The sequence below is a fragment of the Leopardus geoffroyi genome, chromosome B1 (assembly GCF_018350155.1).
Source record: "Leopardus geoffroyi isolate Oge1 chromosome B1, O.geoffroyi_Oge1_pat1.0, whole genome shotgun sequence".
Classification (NCBI taxonomy): domain Eukaryota; kingdom Metazoa; phylum Chordata; class Mammalia; order Carnivora; family Felidae; genus Leopardus; species Leopardus geoffroyi.
The window spans coordinates 192,447,064-192,461,709 of record NC_059327.1 but is presented as its reverse complement, the minus strand read 5'-3'; the positions used below and the strand labels follow the sequence as shown (position 1 = coordinate 192,461,709).

Genomic DNA, 14,646 nt, shown 5'->3' with positions numbered 1-14,646 from the left:
CTGAACTCTTCCTACAACACTAACCAGTCTCTCTTTGTGCAGCCCTGTTATGCAATCGGTCTCCCTAAGTGTCCCCCACTTTCCTGGATAGGCATCTGTGTACAACTTCTCTCTTCTGCCAGTTTATACACTGATGTCTCTTCACTCATTGGCTTATTTTTTTAGAGAGAGAGAGAGAGAGAGAGGGTGAGAGCAGGGGAGAGGAGCAGAAGGAGAGAGAGAGAGAGAGAGAGAGAGAATCTTAAGCAGATTCCACGCTCAGTGTGGGGTCCGATGTGGGGCTCAAACCCATGACTCTGGGATCATGACCTGAACTGAAATCAAGAGTCAGATGTTCAACTGACTGAGCCACCAGGTGCCCATACTCATGGACTTATTGAGGACCTTTATATGCCAGGTACTGTGCTAGGTGCTAAGGTCAGAATAATAAATGACACAGATGTCTATCCTCAGAGTCTGGTGGAGGGAGAGAAAGACACGGATCAGATATGACAACACAGTGGCGAGTAATACTACAGTGACATGAACAAAGTAGTTTGAGGACAAAGACAAGGAACAACTAACCACTGGGGGGATTTAAAAGTCTTCATGGAAAGGGGAGTTATTTGAATAGTCTGTAACATCTCATCCAAATACCATCACATTTTTTTGGTATATCAACCAGGAATAGTCATAAAATAACACCAACACATTACTAGTATGTATACTATTCCATTTGATCCACACAACCAGCTCTGAAATATGGGTGTTAACATTGCTCTATTTTTACAGATGGAAAAATTGAGCTCATAATCTTTGGCTCTCTCAGGGTCACTATGTGAGTGAATGGATTTAAGCGAAAGTCTTTGGGTTCAAAAGTATGTGAGTTTTCCACCCCTACCCCCTCTTGGCCTAGCTTCTTGGGGACTGGCCTTTCATGCCAGCAGTTTATCTGGTTTTGATTTGCCATCTCCCTCAAATGCTGTCTTCCACCTCTATCCCTAAGCTCTGTATAGTGCAGCTTCAGGAGGGAGATGCCTCATATCCCCCCAATGGCTGATATAAATTCCTACAATATCAGAACCCTGGAACCTGGTTATCTGAGAGAAGGCATCAGATGGCATATTTAAAAAACTATTGACTCCACCAATTAAACTGTTAGGGATTTAAATTTCCCACTATAATTCTCCCAAAGTCTATCCTATTAGAATGATGAAGACATTACTAAAAGTGGTGTTAAATATGCAAGATCCAAAAATACACATAAACCAAGAATAGATTGATCCAAAGGAGGCCAAATACATTCCGAGGACAGCATACCTACCTACTTTCAAAAAGCAAAGAAGAGTCATCTATAACTCAGAAAAAATAAGCAACAGTATAATCCTTAACCTTGTTAACAGGGAGGGGGTGTAGGGGGCAAGAACAAACTAAAATGACACAGGGTATTTCACTAGTTTTTTTTTTTTTAAATAGATGAAGCATATTGCAAAATTGGGATTAACGATTTAATTACAAATACGTTAAAAAAAATAAATATTTCTCAGAATTTACCAAGATGTTGACAGTGAATATAGTTAGGTAATGGTCATTTTTCTCTATTCCCTGAAACTTTAAAGTGCATGTATTATTTCTACCAAGAAAGAGAAGGTGGGGGTAATCAGGAAAAAGAAGGAGGTATTTAAGTATCCCAAGCAACATTAAAGAGGAAGGGATGGAACAAGAAACATATAAGCCATATAAAGACCAGGAGAATATCGTAAGAAAACAAGTCCTTGATCTTTGTGCCAAGATTAAGGCCATCTGGTGAGTCCTATGGAGCCCTTCTCAGAATAAAGTTCTGAGTATACAAAATAAATGCATATGCTTACAAAAGAAACAAATTATATTGAAATAAAGCTAACAAAATGTTAAAGCACACAAATTCGAGACTAAGTGATATGTGTGCTTCCTTATTGATGCCTGAAATAGTAAGTGGTGGGCCTAATAATAAATAAGTCATAATAAATAGTATAATAATAATAAATAAGCACAAATGATATTTCAGCATATCTTCCACAACTGTAGTAGAATATGAAAGCTGATACTACTATGGTTTGTTATTCACATTCATCACCAAAAGACATCCCGAATTTTAGTTAGCAATAAGTGAGAATAATAGTGCTGTTCTTTTTCATCCACACTCATGAACAAAGGTTGGAACCTCGGTTTCAGAAACTCTATAGAAAGACCATATTTCAGGATAATGCCATTTTAGCTAGACAAGAGAACTAACATTTGTTAAGTGCCTACTATGTACCATGAACTGTAATATAAAACATCATGTTCATTATAAACCCACTTTTCCGTTTACCCTCCCTAGAGGACATTGAGAGTGATAATAAGATAAGGTTGGGAAAAGAGTCTCCTCTGTTGAATTGGGGCCATATTAATAACATTAAATAACAGCCCAAACAGCTATCCTCTGTCAAGGTTAAATTCTACTAAACAATTCACTCCTAAATTCCTATGGTTGACTACCATCAGAATCCAAAAGTCGCAATCAAGAATTCCAAGTTTATGATCTTTCTTCAAGCCCTAATTGTCTATGTTTTAAAAGCTAGAGACATTGAACAGGTGCTTGGCACACAAAACAGAGGGCTGATAACGAGGGCAGTTGCCCCACCAAACCCACAGTGGGAAGGACAGCAAGGCTGCTGTATAGGATGGGGAGGGAGGGAGGGAGGAACCTGGTGCTCTGAGAAGTGAGGTGGGGGAACACCTCACCTCTCAGTGTTACATTCTCCAAGAGATGCTCTGGGTGGAAAAGAAAGACTCTAAATTCAACAGACTTTACAGAGCATTGACCTTCTGCCCAGCAATGATCCACCAAAGACTACAGGATCTCCTTTCTTCCCCAGGGAGCCCTACTGTGCTGCAGAAAGTCCTGCATTCAACTGGCTTTACAATGGACTTGAGCTGAGGCTCTGCGGGTAGAGTCTGGATTTTCTGTTATTTGGGCCTCTTCCCTAAGTCATATCAAGATACTTAAATAAGAGACCATCTTGTGAAATGTCTTCAATCTGAAAGCAAATGTTTAAATTGCGAGATCAGAGGAAACCAAAGGCTCAAGAAACTAAATCAAACATGCAAATTCAATTTAAATACAGCAAAGAAAGCAACTGGTTACAGATGGTCACGTGGACAAATGGAGTCTAGTTGTCTACCTGGTCGCTTTACTTATTTACTTATTTACAGGGCCATCTTGATGCAAGACAGGCCTTCCTGAAGACTCTGTGTATCTGCAGGTAAATCTAGCACAGGAAATGGCATAAGAGTAGGAAGCTCAACAAATATTTGCTGAATCCAAATTGATTTTCCTAAGAGCTGACTCCTCTCCCTCTTACCCAGCAGTAATGTATCCTGAGGTTTTTTCAACTCTCTTGCAGGCAGGCTTAGCCTGAGGCTACAGAAAGAACAAGGTCAAGGTTAATTAGGAACAGCCAAAATTCCCATAATGACAGGATTCAGGACTTCTAAGGACAAATCCTCAGAGTTCATGTACTCTAAAGTTCTTATTCCATGGAAGAGGGAGCAGGAGCCTCAGGGGACACCCAAGGACTTGTCCACTGGCTTACAGTGGGGGTGGGGGATTTAATCAGTGACCACATGCAGGCTTCTTTGGAAATTTGAATTCCATTCAAAAGTGTGGAATATTTACCTGAATATTCAGATAAGAGCAAGTCAGGAAACAATTCTGCAACTGCAGTTTCTTTGAATGCACCGTGAGTTCTTTCTCACAGTTCTGCACTCCCTTCTCCTACTGGTTTGGCAGGAAAAAAAGCACACAGACAGTGACAGTAATAATTACTTGGGCAACTAGCAGGAAATGTCCCCCTAGAAGGCACCAGGACACAAGCTGCAGGGACGAGAGACACAGATCCTGTCTAGCCAAGATTACTGTTGGATCAACAGCATTGTTAATGGGAGTCCATGAAAGAAGCTGCCCAGTACGACACTGGTGTTTCATGTCTCAGATGGCCCCATGCACTTCTAAAGAAGCTAGATCCAGAGGGAAAGAGAGAGGCTGGCCCAGCCTGGGCAAGAGGGAGGGTGAGACCAAGGAGCAAGCTCTGTTTGTGGGAGGGACTCGCAGCAGCCAGGCCCTGCACAGGCTCTCGAGGCTGTAACCTAAAGAAAAGTCAGACCTTGCCCCCAAGAGGACCCCTGCAGACATCAGTGCTGACCCTACAATAACAATGCTACCACATACAGCTGTCCCCCGCTAATCTGAAGGGGACACGTTCCAGGATCCCCAGGGATGCTTGAAATCGTGAATAGTACCAAATTCTATGCATACTATGTTTTTTCCTATGCATACACACCTATGGTAATGCTTAATTTATAATAAGGAACAGTAAGAGATGAATAACAACAACCAATAATAAATAGAACAATTATAACAATATACTGTAACATAACTTAGATGAATGAGGTCTTTGTCTCCCTCAAAATACCACATTGTACCTTACTCACCATTCCGATGATGCTGATGTTGATGATTTGAGATAACGAATGCCCATGTGATGAGATGAAGTGAGGTAAATGACGCAGGCACTGTGACGTGGCATTAGGCACGTTCCCAGGCCCTGCTCCAGGCCCAGTGAGTCAGAATCTGGGCAGGGGCCCAGCAGTCTGTGTTTTATCCAGCGTGGGTTAGATACTGCTCTAGTTGATGGAGACACCCAAAGGACACTGCCTCAGTGGGCCCAGAAAGTGAGGAAGGGACCAGAAATTTGGGCAGTGGTCATCCCTGCAGGAGGAGGACATGAACAGCATTAAGAAGCCAGAGGAGCAGGGTGCCTGGGTGGCTCAGTCAGTTGAGCATCCGACTCTTGATTTCGGCTGAGGTCATGATCTCGGGGTGGTGAGTTCAAGCCCCGCGTTGGGCTCCATGCTGAGTGTGGAGCCTAATTGAGATTGAGGAGCAAGTCATGGTAACAGAGGAAGTGAGAGCACAGGAGACAGAAGCACAAGGAAATTCATAGGGTCCTTGGGTCCCAGGTTGTTTGGAATGAAGTGCTGTTGGGGGAGGTGGGAAGGAGAAGAAATAGGCTCATGTGTGGGGCCTCCCCATTCCTTCTTTCCCTCCTGTGGTCTCACCAGACCCTTCTTCAATTTCCTCCCTGGGCGGTTCTAGATGACCATGGGGAGCACAGAGATAGGACCAAGTGTCCAGGTCTACAGTCATCCCAGGAAGGCTGCAGTCAGTGGACCCTCAGGAGACAAGCCGGTCCTGGAGATAAACACTTGGGAATCACCAGAGGTTTGATGGTTACCAAGACTGAGCTCTGGAGCACCTGCCTGGACTCACGATTTCCATCCTACATGCGCCAACCATGTGACTGCGGGCAAACTTCTCGGTCTCTGTTGCCTCGTGTACAGTGGAGATGGCAAGAACAGAACACACATTTTAGGATTGTGATGAGGACAAAAAGAAGTAAATGTAAAGCCTTTAGAACAGGCCCTGCATGGGGGTATTAGCATCAATTATGAGCTACTATTAACAGTATTATTTCCTTTTCATTATCCCTGAATGTGGTGAGATTCGAAGGAATGGATCAGGTCCTCTGAGATGAGAGGACCAATGGGCTCTTTTACTCTTTCTGCTTCAGCAGCGTTAACTCAGGCCCTGACCTCTGGGGCCCTGCATTGCTCTCCTCCTTCTAGCCTGCACCTCTTCTTCCCTCCCTGCCCCCCCATCGTTGTCTTCTCAGCTGGACTCAGTTGCAACCACCCAGGATATCAGGACATATTCGATGGGTGGCTGGGCTTGAAGACAAATCTCCAGGAGGAGAAAAATTTCTTTAATCCATATTGGGGCTGATCACCTACTGGGCATAAAAGCCTGGGAGACAGAGTCCCTGGCCTCTAGGACCCCCCTGGCTGGAGGGAGAAGGTGGTGTATACATGCACCATATGAGTACTAAGTGAAAAAAGCCAGGAACGGGATTCAGAGCACAGGAAGAGGCCCAAAGGAGAAAACTTTATCTTTGACTAGAACCCTCCCCCCACAGCCCACTTACCAATTTGTGTTCTCACTCTGGAATTATCAAAGCATAAGAAATCTGCTATTGAAAAAGGAAATGCCAAGATCGGGCAGAATCCTTTTTTTTTTTTTTTTTTTTTAATGTCCCATCTTTTCTAATCTGGGTTTCAGAGGCAGGGCCCACTGGCAGGAGGAGAAAAAAGCACAACCCCGCTCTGACAGGCAGTTCTCCTAGAGCATGACGGGAAACAGAAAATAGCCCACAAACAAGGCAACATGGGGCAGAACCGCAGCCGGTGCCTCCAGCGGCTTGGACTGATTGCACTTCTGGTTTCAACCCTGATCAGTTGGATGGATGGATGGACTAAAATAGAATCCCAGAATGGGTTCTGAGAACTAAATAGAAAGAGAAAGGCCCAGAGGCACAGACAGGACTCCCCCCCAGAGATACAGAGGTTGTGGGGAGAGGAGGAGAAACAGTGAGAAGAAGAGAAAAAAAGACCCCAAATGGGAAAACCGCCAAGAAGGAAGGGCCTAGGAGAGTGGCAAATGATGGAGAGAGCTCATAACTTCCTTCTCAGCCTGTCTGAGGGAGCAGAGAAATTGGATCACGAAAACTGGTGCGAGAAGCTAGAAGACGGGCCGGGAGAAGACAGTGTGTCTGATGACCCAGCCTTAGGCTTGGAATTAGATGATGATTCTCCCCAACACAGCACCGAGGTGAGTGCCCCTCTGATTAGGAAAGAGTGTGTTCTAACATCCCCGCAGGGCAAAGGCTGTACTTTTTTGTTCTCTTTTCCAACCCTGAGAAAGGATCCTGTCTCCCCAGAGGTCCCATTCACTGAGACGCGTCTGGGCAAACCAGAGGCTTCAACAGCATCTCATAACAGCACGGGCTTTTGGGTAGGAGGAATAATGAAACACCTTATTGGCAAAACAAATATCAAAGTGCAAAAGGACTGCTCAGGCAGAAAATGGAGGGAAATCTCTTCCTTCTGTACCCGACCCACACGCAGTCTTTTCCAAATTGGGTGTTCTTTTGGTGTTGAGCTTTTTGGGTGTTTTGTTTTGTTTCTGTTTAGAGTTTAATATAAGTTGGTTGTTGCATTTTATGTGAAATGTATGGTCCTATTATTAATATAGAGTAGCTAGTCATTGTGTCCTCAGACCATCAAAAGGGACTCCCCTTCTTCATTCCATTTATCTCAAAAAATAAAGTTTCTTTTTTATTCAAAAAGTAATAAGGGGTGCCTGGGTGGCTCAGTCAGTTAAGCGACTGACTTTTGACTTCGGCTCAGGTCATGATTTCACAGTTTGTGAGTTTAAGCCCCACGTCAGGCTCCACACTATGACAGTGTGGAGTCTGCCTGGGATTTTCCCTCTCTCTCCCTCTCCCTCTCTCTCTGCCCCTCCCGTGTGCTTTCCTCTCTCAAAATAAATAAATAAACTTAAAAAAAATTAAGTAATAAATACACACTGTACTGGAACAAAAAACAAAAGAGGAACTAACCCTAGTCCCACAACTCACAGAAAATTATTTATATCTTTTTATAATTCTTCCCAGTCCTTTTGTCCCTACATACGTACTCTTCCATTTTTAAATTTCTTTCCTGAAAAACTATCAGAGTACAGCTACTTGCAATTCTTTCTAAAAGGATATAGTAGATGGATGCTATTTTTGGCTGCCGAACATCTGTTTTGCCTTCCTTTGATAACTGTGCCCATATCTTTTGGGTATTACTTTTCCACTGACTATACCTGGTGGGAATGTCACTTGGAATGTCCTGTGTGCCCCTAACCATGAGGATGGAATCTGACCCAAGTTAGGCCAATCAGATGCTGAAATTTGAACTTTGACTAAAGTGGGGGGAAAAAAAATGAAAAAGGTTGAAACTCACGCATCACGGTGCAATTTCCAAATAAGACTTTTTCTGTTGTTCTTGCCACTTCTATACCTCAACCCCCTTCTCCAAACTTCTAGTCAATGCTAGGACTAGAAGGGCATGACCCCGTGCCCTTTCAGCAAATTTACTTTTTGCTTCAAGCAAGAAGAATCCATTTCTGCTGTTTGCAACCAAAGAACCCCCTGTGAAAATGTGGCCAAAAAGAGCATAGGAACCAGGATACAAGGAAAAATCTGCCAACTGCCCTGCTATCACTTAGTGAGCATTGCTGTCCTCCCAGGATACCACATCCTTGTTCACCAAGTTCCTTTAATTTAGTCACAGAACCAGTCTCTCATGCCAGGACCCTGATACAGTAAATTGGTTGTCCTAAAGGCCTTGATTTTTCACACCTCCATGTAAGCATGCCACTGGCAATGTGACATTTTAGCACCTCCTCTAAGGAGAGAGAGTCTATTTCCCCATGCTTGAATTAGGCTGGCCTTGAGACTTGCTTTGGCCAATAAAATGCAGCAGAAATGAAGATGGGGACATCTGGGTGGCTCAGTCAGTTAAGTGTCCAACTCCTGATTTGGACTCAGGTCATGACCTCATGTTGGTGAGTCTGAACCCTGTGTCAGGCTCTGTGCTGACAATATGGAGCCTGCTTGGGTTTCTCTCTCTCCCTCTCTCTCTCTCTCTCTCTGTCCCTCCACCCACTCATGCTCTATCTGTCTCTCAAAATAAATAAATACACATTTAAAAAAACAAATTAATATGTGCCCATTCTGAGCCTGGGCCCCAAGGCCTTGGGTGCTTCTACTCAACTCTCTTGAATCCCAGTCTGCTCTACAAGAACACATCTAGGATTGTCTGTTCGATTGGAGAACTACATGAATCAGACAAGACATATCCTGACGCCATGCTAGACCAAACAACCCCTGGCTAAACTTCCTGTGACTGCAGATCCAAGGAGTGAGTCCAGCCAAGATCAACTAGGTCCCTCCCACAGCAGCAGGACGACCCAGGTGGCCTGTAGACTTGTGAGAAAAATGCATGCAATATTACTGTGTTTAAAAAAAAATAGAGATGGTGAGAGGTGTCATATTATCTGAACAAAATAATAAGGGAATATGTTATGAAAAATACCATTTAATTACTTATGGGACAAAATACCATCAGTTGAAACTCTCCCAGAAATGCCATAAAATACAGGATAGTCCTAACTAACATCTCAATTGATTTAGCAGCGTTGATAAGAACATGAGTCCAGTGAGCCTGATTTAAATCCTCATTCTGCCGCATACTGGCCATGTGACACTGAGCAAATGTGCCACGGTTTCCTCTACTATAAAAAGATGAAAATAATAGAACCAACCCCAAGGGTTAGATGACATGTAAAGCGTTTAAACAGAAATTACTCCGTATGATGTTAGCCATTATAAATATTATTCTTCCATGACAATTTTCTGTTCAGAGTCAGGAAGCCTGAAAAACATCACAGTCTTTTATTTCCTTTACTCCGTTTGATTATCTTTACATTCTACTGGGAATAGTAGATATTACTTAATATACTACTGATACAGTTGGGCTTGATCCTACCTATTGTTACTTTTTTTCTATTTCTTTTGAATTCCTGCCTCTTTTTTGGATATTGTCAGTACTCAATTTCCTTCTTTATTAAATGTATTTTTACATACATGATTTATAATATATCTTTTAAATATATCTAATTTGTATACATAGTTTGTAATCTATATCATACGCATAAAATTTCTAGCATACATAGCACCATTCTTTCAGGGGTTACTCTAAAGACTACCGCACACATCCCTAACTTGTTGAAGTCTAACTAAATGAACATGTCACCAGTGGACAATACCAGGAACGTAAACCCCTTTTACCTTGGGTCCTGTCCCCCCCACCCCCCCACACACACCTTATGTTCAGTTATTGGTGTGTATTTGAAGCTCTGGGTAGCGTTGTCCTCCTCCAGGGAGGATTCATATTGGCTTCCATCAGGAACCTAGGCTGAAAATCCAACCAGAGATTCTCAGAGGTCCAGCTGTGCTCAGTCTTCAGTCTTTATGAGGACTGGTTTGTTTCTAGTTCTTCTTTACTTCTAGCAAGGGCTTCTTCCTGGGGCTTCCCCACCTCAGCACTATTTTAGACCAGATCTTTCTTTGTTGTGGGATTCTACCCACTAGAAGCAAGTAGCATTCTTTCCGTCGTGACAACCAAAAACGTCTCCAAACATAGTCTAATGCCCCCTGGAGGAGCAAAAGTGCCCCCATTGAGAGCCAGTGTCCTAGGATGTAACCCTACAGGATCCCCACCAAAAGTCCCAGCCCCTGAGACTTTCAAAGTCCACTCACTTCTCTGTCCGTTTGTTGCCTCTCTGGGATGAGGAAGAAAGCTGCTCTCAACAGGTCTCTTACCTCTCCTGGCCCTCCTCTCACAAACCCTGGACCCACACTTTCTCCCTCCCTGAGAGCTCCTCCAGGACCTTTTTACAGGTATTTGTTTGCTTTTCTAGTTCTCAGCCTGAACAGCGTGTCTAAAATGCTTATTTCATCACTGTAGACCTGAAGAATTATAATCAGTTGGAAGCAAAATCTTAAATAATTTCAGTTGAATATAGATACATAGAACTGAATGTTCTCTTCAAAGTTCTCTAGTACAGGCTCACAAAGAAGGAACATGATACAAATGATAAGAGACCTGTTCTTCGAGGAGTTTGGGGCTGGATAACTCTTTGCTTTGGGGCCCAGCCCTGTGCATTATGGGATGGTCAGCAGCACCCCAGCCTCTGGTACGAACAGTAGAAGTACCTGTCCTTAGACAAATTTACTCTCCAATTGGTTTAACAGCACATGCACATTTCAAAAGCTAAAATAAAAAGATTTCAGTTGAGCTGCAAAGTACATGCATATCTTCTCCCTCAAAAAAGCAGGTAGTAGAAAACTGGGGAAGAACATGTTTATTACAAACTCAGTTCAATCCCCTACTTTTTACCAGCTGTGTGACCTTAGCCAAGTCGAAGTTCAGGGCATTCTACAAAATGAGGCTGTGGGATTAGACAATCCATCATCGCACTCACTTCCAGCCCTGACAGATGAGAAGTCTATTAGATATCGGGTTTGTGATCATTTAGAACACCAAATACAGCCAAAGGGACGTAACATGTTGACGAGAAATCGGTCATATCTGATTGATCTATTTCATTTCAAATGAGGTTCCTAATTGAGAAAGTAGAGGAAACTCATCAGACCTGGACTTTCTGGCTTCCAGATACATCTGAAAAAAGACATGAAAATGTCCCTCTGGGGAAACTGGACAAGTGTGGCCTGGTGAAGGCACAGTTCGGGCAGTTTGTAGCTAGGTGATTGCCAAGACCCTAAGAGTTCTGATTGGCACATGGCTGGAGGTCTCCCAAGGCTGCCTTTGATGTCGTAACCCCAGGCAACACCAGCCTCTTCAGGCCTGTTGCTGCTCTGTATCAATGATTTGGATGACAATCAAGAAAGCATCTCATCAAGTGTATGGGTGTTTTGAAGATGGACTTCACAGGTAAGGTGAACTCAAAATCAGGTTCGTCTTACTCCTTTGAATGCCACCTTCCTCCTAAAGATGAAGCATCACTGTGGTTTTCTTCTCCATTCGCATCTGCCTCTGAGTCTCTTCACCCTAAAGCCTGAATTGTCGCCTGCACCCCTTGGACCCTCTGGCTCACAGAACTCTGCTCTGCATTTTATAGAGCAGAAAACAACTTCAAATTATAAATCAGGCACTAAACCCTAGAAATAAATTTTCCTTTCCCTGCCACAGAGAATGCCTCCTGACTGTGGGGCTCCTCCCTGTGGTTCGGCAGTCTACAGAGTCACTCAGGCTTCTCCCTGCCCCCACACGAGTTTCTTGGGTCCCTGACAACTTCTTGTCTTGTCTGCAATTGGATAATCAAAATGCTGTCTTATTTTACTATACAAGTATGTTCCCGTGTCTACTGACCTCATCCTTAGCCATCTAGTGCCTGCCTAGGGTGGGGGTGGGGTGAGGTGGGGGGAGCTGTAGGAGGGGGCTTGCCTTCTTCAACTGAAAGGCCTACAAAGGCATCATCCTTTCTACCCAAGAGATAAATTTTGCCTTTAACATGTGGTAGACTTTAAAGGTTCTTTGCAGCCAGGATTCTATAATTCTGTGGCTTTACTTGATTTCTTTTCAAATGGCTAAATGCTTAAGAAACAAGGAGCACTAGCCACCCCCACAGTCAAGGACAGGAGGGCTAGAGTTCATAGGTTGTGTGGATCAAAGTTTCCTAGAACACAATGATGACTGTCACGCATTTGCAAATCTCCTTTCTTTGTGCATTTGTACAAACCCAAATATATGCTCATCCCCATTCAATAAACACAAGCTTAAAATCCAGTAGAAGCATGAAGCAGTGACAGAGGATGAAAGAGAGTAAAAATGATTTAGAGGGGGAAAAAAATATACAAGCACTGATCTACAGCCCAAGGAAATGAAATGTCCACGCCAGAAAAAGGAGTGGACTAAATGAGATTCAGGATTTGGGTCCCGAAATACCACCCTCCCGCTTCCCTCCCTGTTTGGTGCTGGTGGGGAGCAGTGTGCTGCCAGCAGATATTTGCATGCTCTAAGTGTTCCGCTGGGGAAGTGGGAGATATCGAGACAGATGGCTCTAGTAAGTGTGGGCGAGTCTGACGTCAAGTTTATGAGCCAAATGGCGTTTTCCGAGTTCCCCCTCTCCAAATCCCATCCATAACAGACCCAGTAACTCAAGCCATGTCCCACCTTTGAAGCCCCCCCAACCCCCATCACTGCCATCTTCCTTTCCTCTAATAATAATCAATGACTCTTGGAGGTTAAGAATGGGCTGCCTGGTGAGGCACTGTGACTTTGACAGGTGTCACTCCCAGAAGGCCACCAGGGGTCTTCTCTCTGTAGGCCACAGACCCTTCATTCCTCCACTTACTCGTCCGGCACTTATCAATACCTACCGTGTGCCAGGCACTGTGTTTTGCACTAGGGAAACCAGCATCATTCTAGAGAAAAAAGATAATAACTATATAAATAAAATTGAGAAGTCTGGCTCCCGGCTAAAAAAGTGTGATTTTTCAGAACCAACCACAGGCAATTACAACAGCCCTACCTGGCAGGCCTCATGGAGGAAAGCTGTCCTCCCCACACCTGCCTGGGTACAGCCAACGCCACCGGGCAGCCTCTGAAAGGAGACATAGTCAATGACTCTGGCTGCTCTGGCCATACTCTGTATATTTGCTTTCCTAGCTATGCATCTTCATTCCTAGGTCTCTTTATCCAAGGTCTTCAGGTACTTCTGCCACGCCTTCCTCATGGGGGGGAGAAAAGGGAAAAGCCTGAAAACAAGTTTTTCTACTCTGACGGAGTACCCAGGAGTTTTCTACTCCTCCCCCTCCCCCTCAGCATCCCTCTTCTTCCACCAGCATTCATAAAACTGCAAGAACCTTTTGTTAAGGGCTCCCTCCAGGACCAGACCACCTCCCCATCAGTGCCGATTCAGCCAACCCTCCACCAGGATGCCATTCCATGGGGGGAGTGGATTAAGGGGGGCAGCACCTGCTCTGGCTTAGCCTCTTGCAGATGTCATCTCTAAGGCTTCACTGTTGCTTTCATTTTGGTTCTTTGATGCTTTAATCAGCTGCTCCTATATGTGGCAGTTTAGCACTCCCTCCTTAGGCTGAGCTCCTGACAAAAATAAATAAATAAAATAATTACATAGAATATAATAAAATATCAGATAGAATTTTTGGTGTTTTCTCAGGATTTCGGCCAAAGTGCCAAACTGTGAACAATGGATGATAAAGAAAACCCACTCCACTCCCCTAGCAAATTCTAATGAATGGTATAAAGGTATAGACCAGCCATTCAGGATTTTCTAAGAGGAAGCTAAAACCAGTCTTTGGTCCTGTGACCCACAGTCCACTTGTTTTCCCCAAACTGGGTGTATGTGGGAAACCTAGAGATTAAGGAATAGAGCTGCAGGTAGGTAGTGAGGGAGCTCTCTGGTCCCCAGAGCTGCCGTGGCACCAAAACAGAGCATGATAACAAAGTGTGGGGGGAGCTCTCAAGTATCCCAGTGCCCAAAGACCAGGGAAAAAGTGCAAAAGGAGAGACTGGCTGCCTTGGGGGTGGCCTGGACTTCTGGAGTGCCACAGGGCAAGGTGCTTAATGCTTCTGGTGGGCAGAGTGGACACCATGGAAAGCCTCCTGGTCCAAGTTGTCTCGAGAGGACGGCCCAGAGGAGTGCCCACCCCAGCAGGCAGAGGTGGTGTGAGATACATCGCTGAGAAGGGACTGAAGGGATGGGAATTCCTGAAAGGGGAACAGGAGAACATCCTCTGGGGTAAGAATGGCAGGAGGGAGGCCACCAGTGGAGTCTTGTCCCAAGAAAGAAACAACAGCCGCTTATCCACCTTGACATCAGACCCTTGACCATCAAGGAAGAACTACAAATGGTACCAGCTACCTAAAAAGATCTTCTTGTGCCTGTCATTCCTCTCTCGGTCTGACTCTGAAAATGGTAGTGGGAGTCCAGTGTGGAGTAGAAGAAGTTGAAAAATGGAAGATTAAGACCCTGACCACTTTTTCTTCTGGCCTCTGTACACTGGGACACTGGGCAACAGGGCCTTAAGTCAAACTTCAGCCTCAAAGAATGGAAGACACCTTAAACTGGACAAGGAACTGAAGTTTTGACAT

General features: G+C 44.3%; 1 long non-coding RNA gene across 1 annotated transcript in view; it reads right to left on the bottom strand.

Annotated features, from left to right (window-relative positions):
* Positions 1 to 5,611, bottom strand: part of LOC123596138 — a 50,767-nt gene extending 45,156 nt beyond the window's left edge. Inside the window, exon 1 of the long non-coding RNA XR_006711552.1 lies at positions 4,495 to 5,611. This is a non-coding gene — a long non-coding RNA (uncharacterized LOC123596138). The remainder of the gene's footprint in view (positions 1 to 4,494) is intronic.
* Positions 5,612 to 14,646: the final 9,035 nt, after the last annotated feature.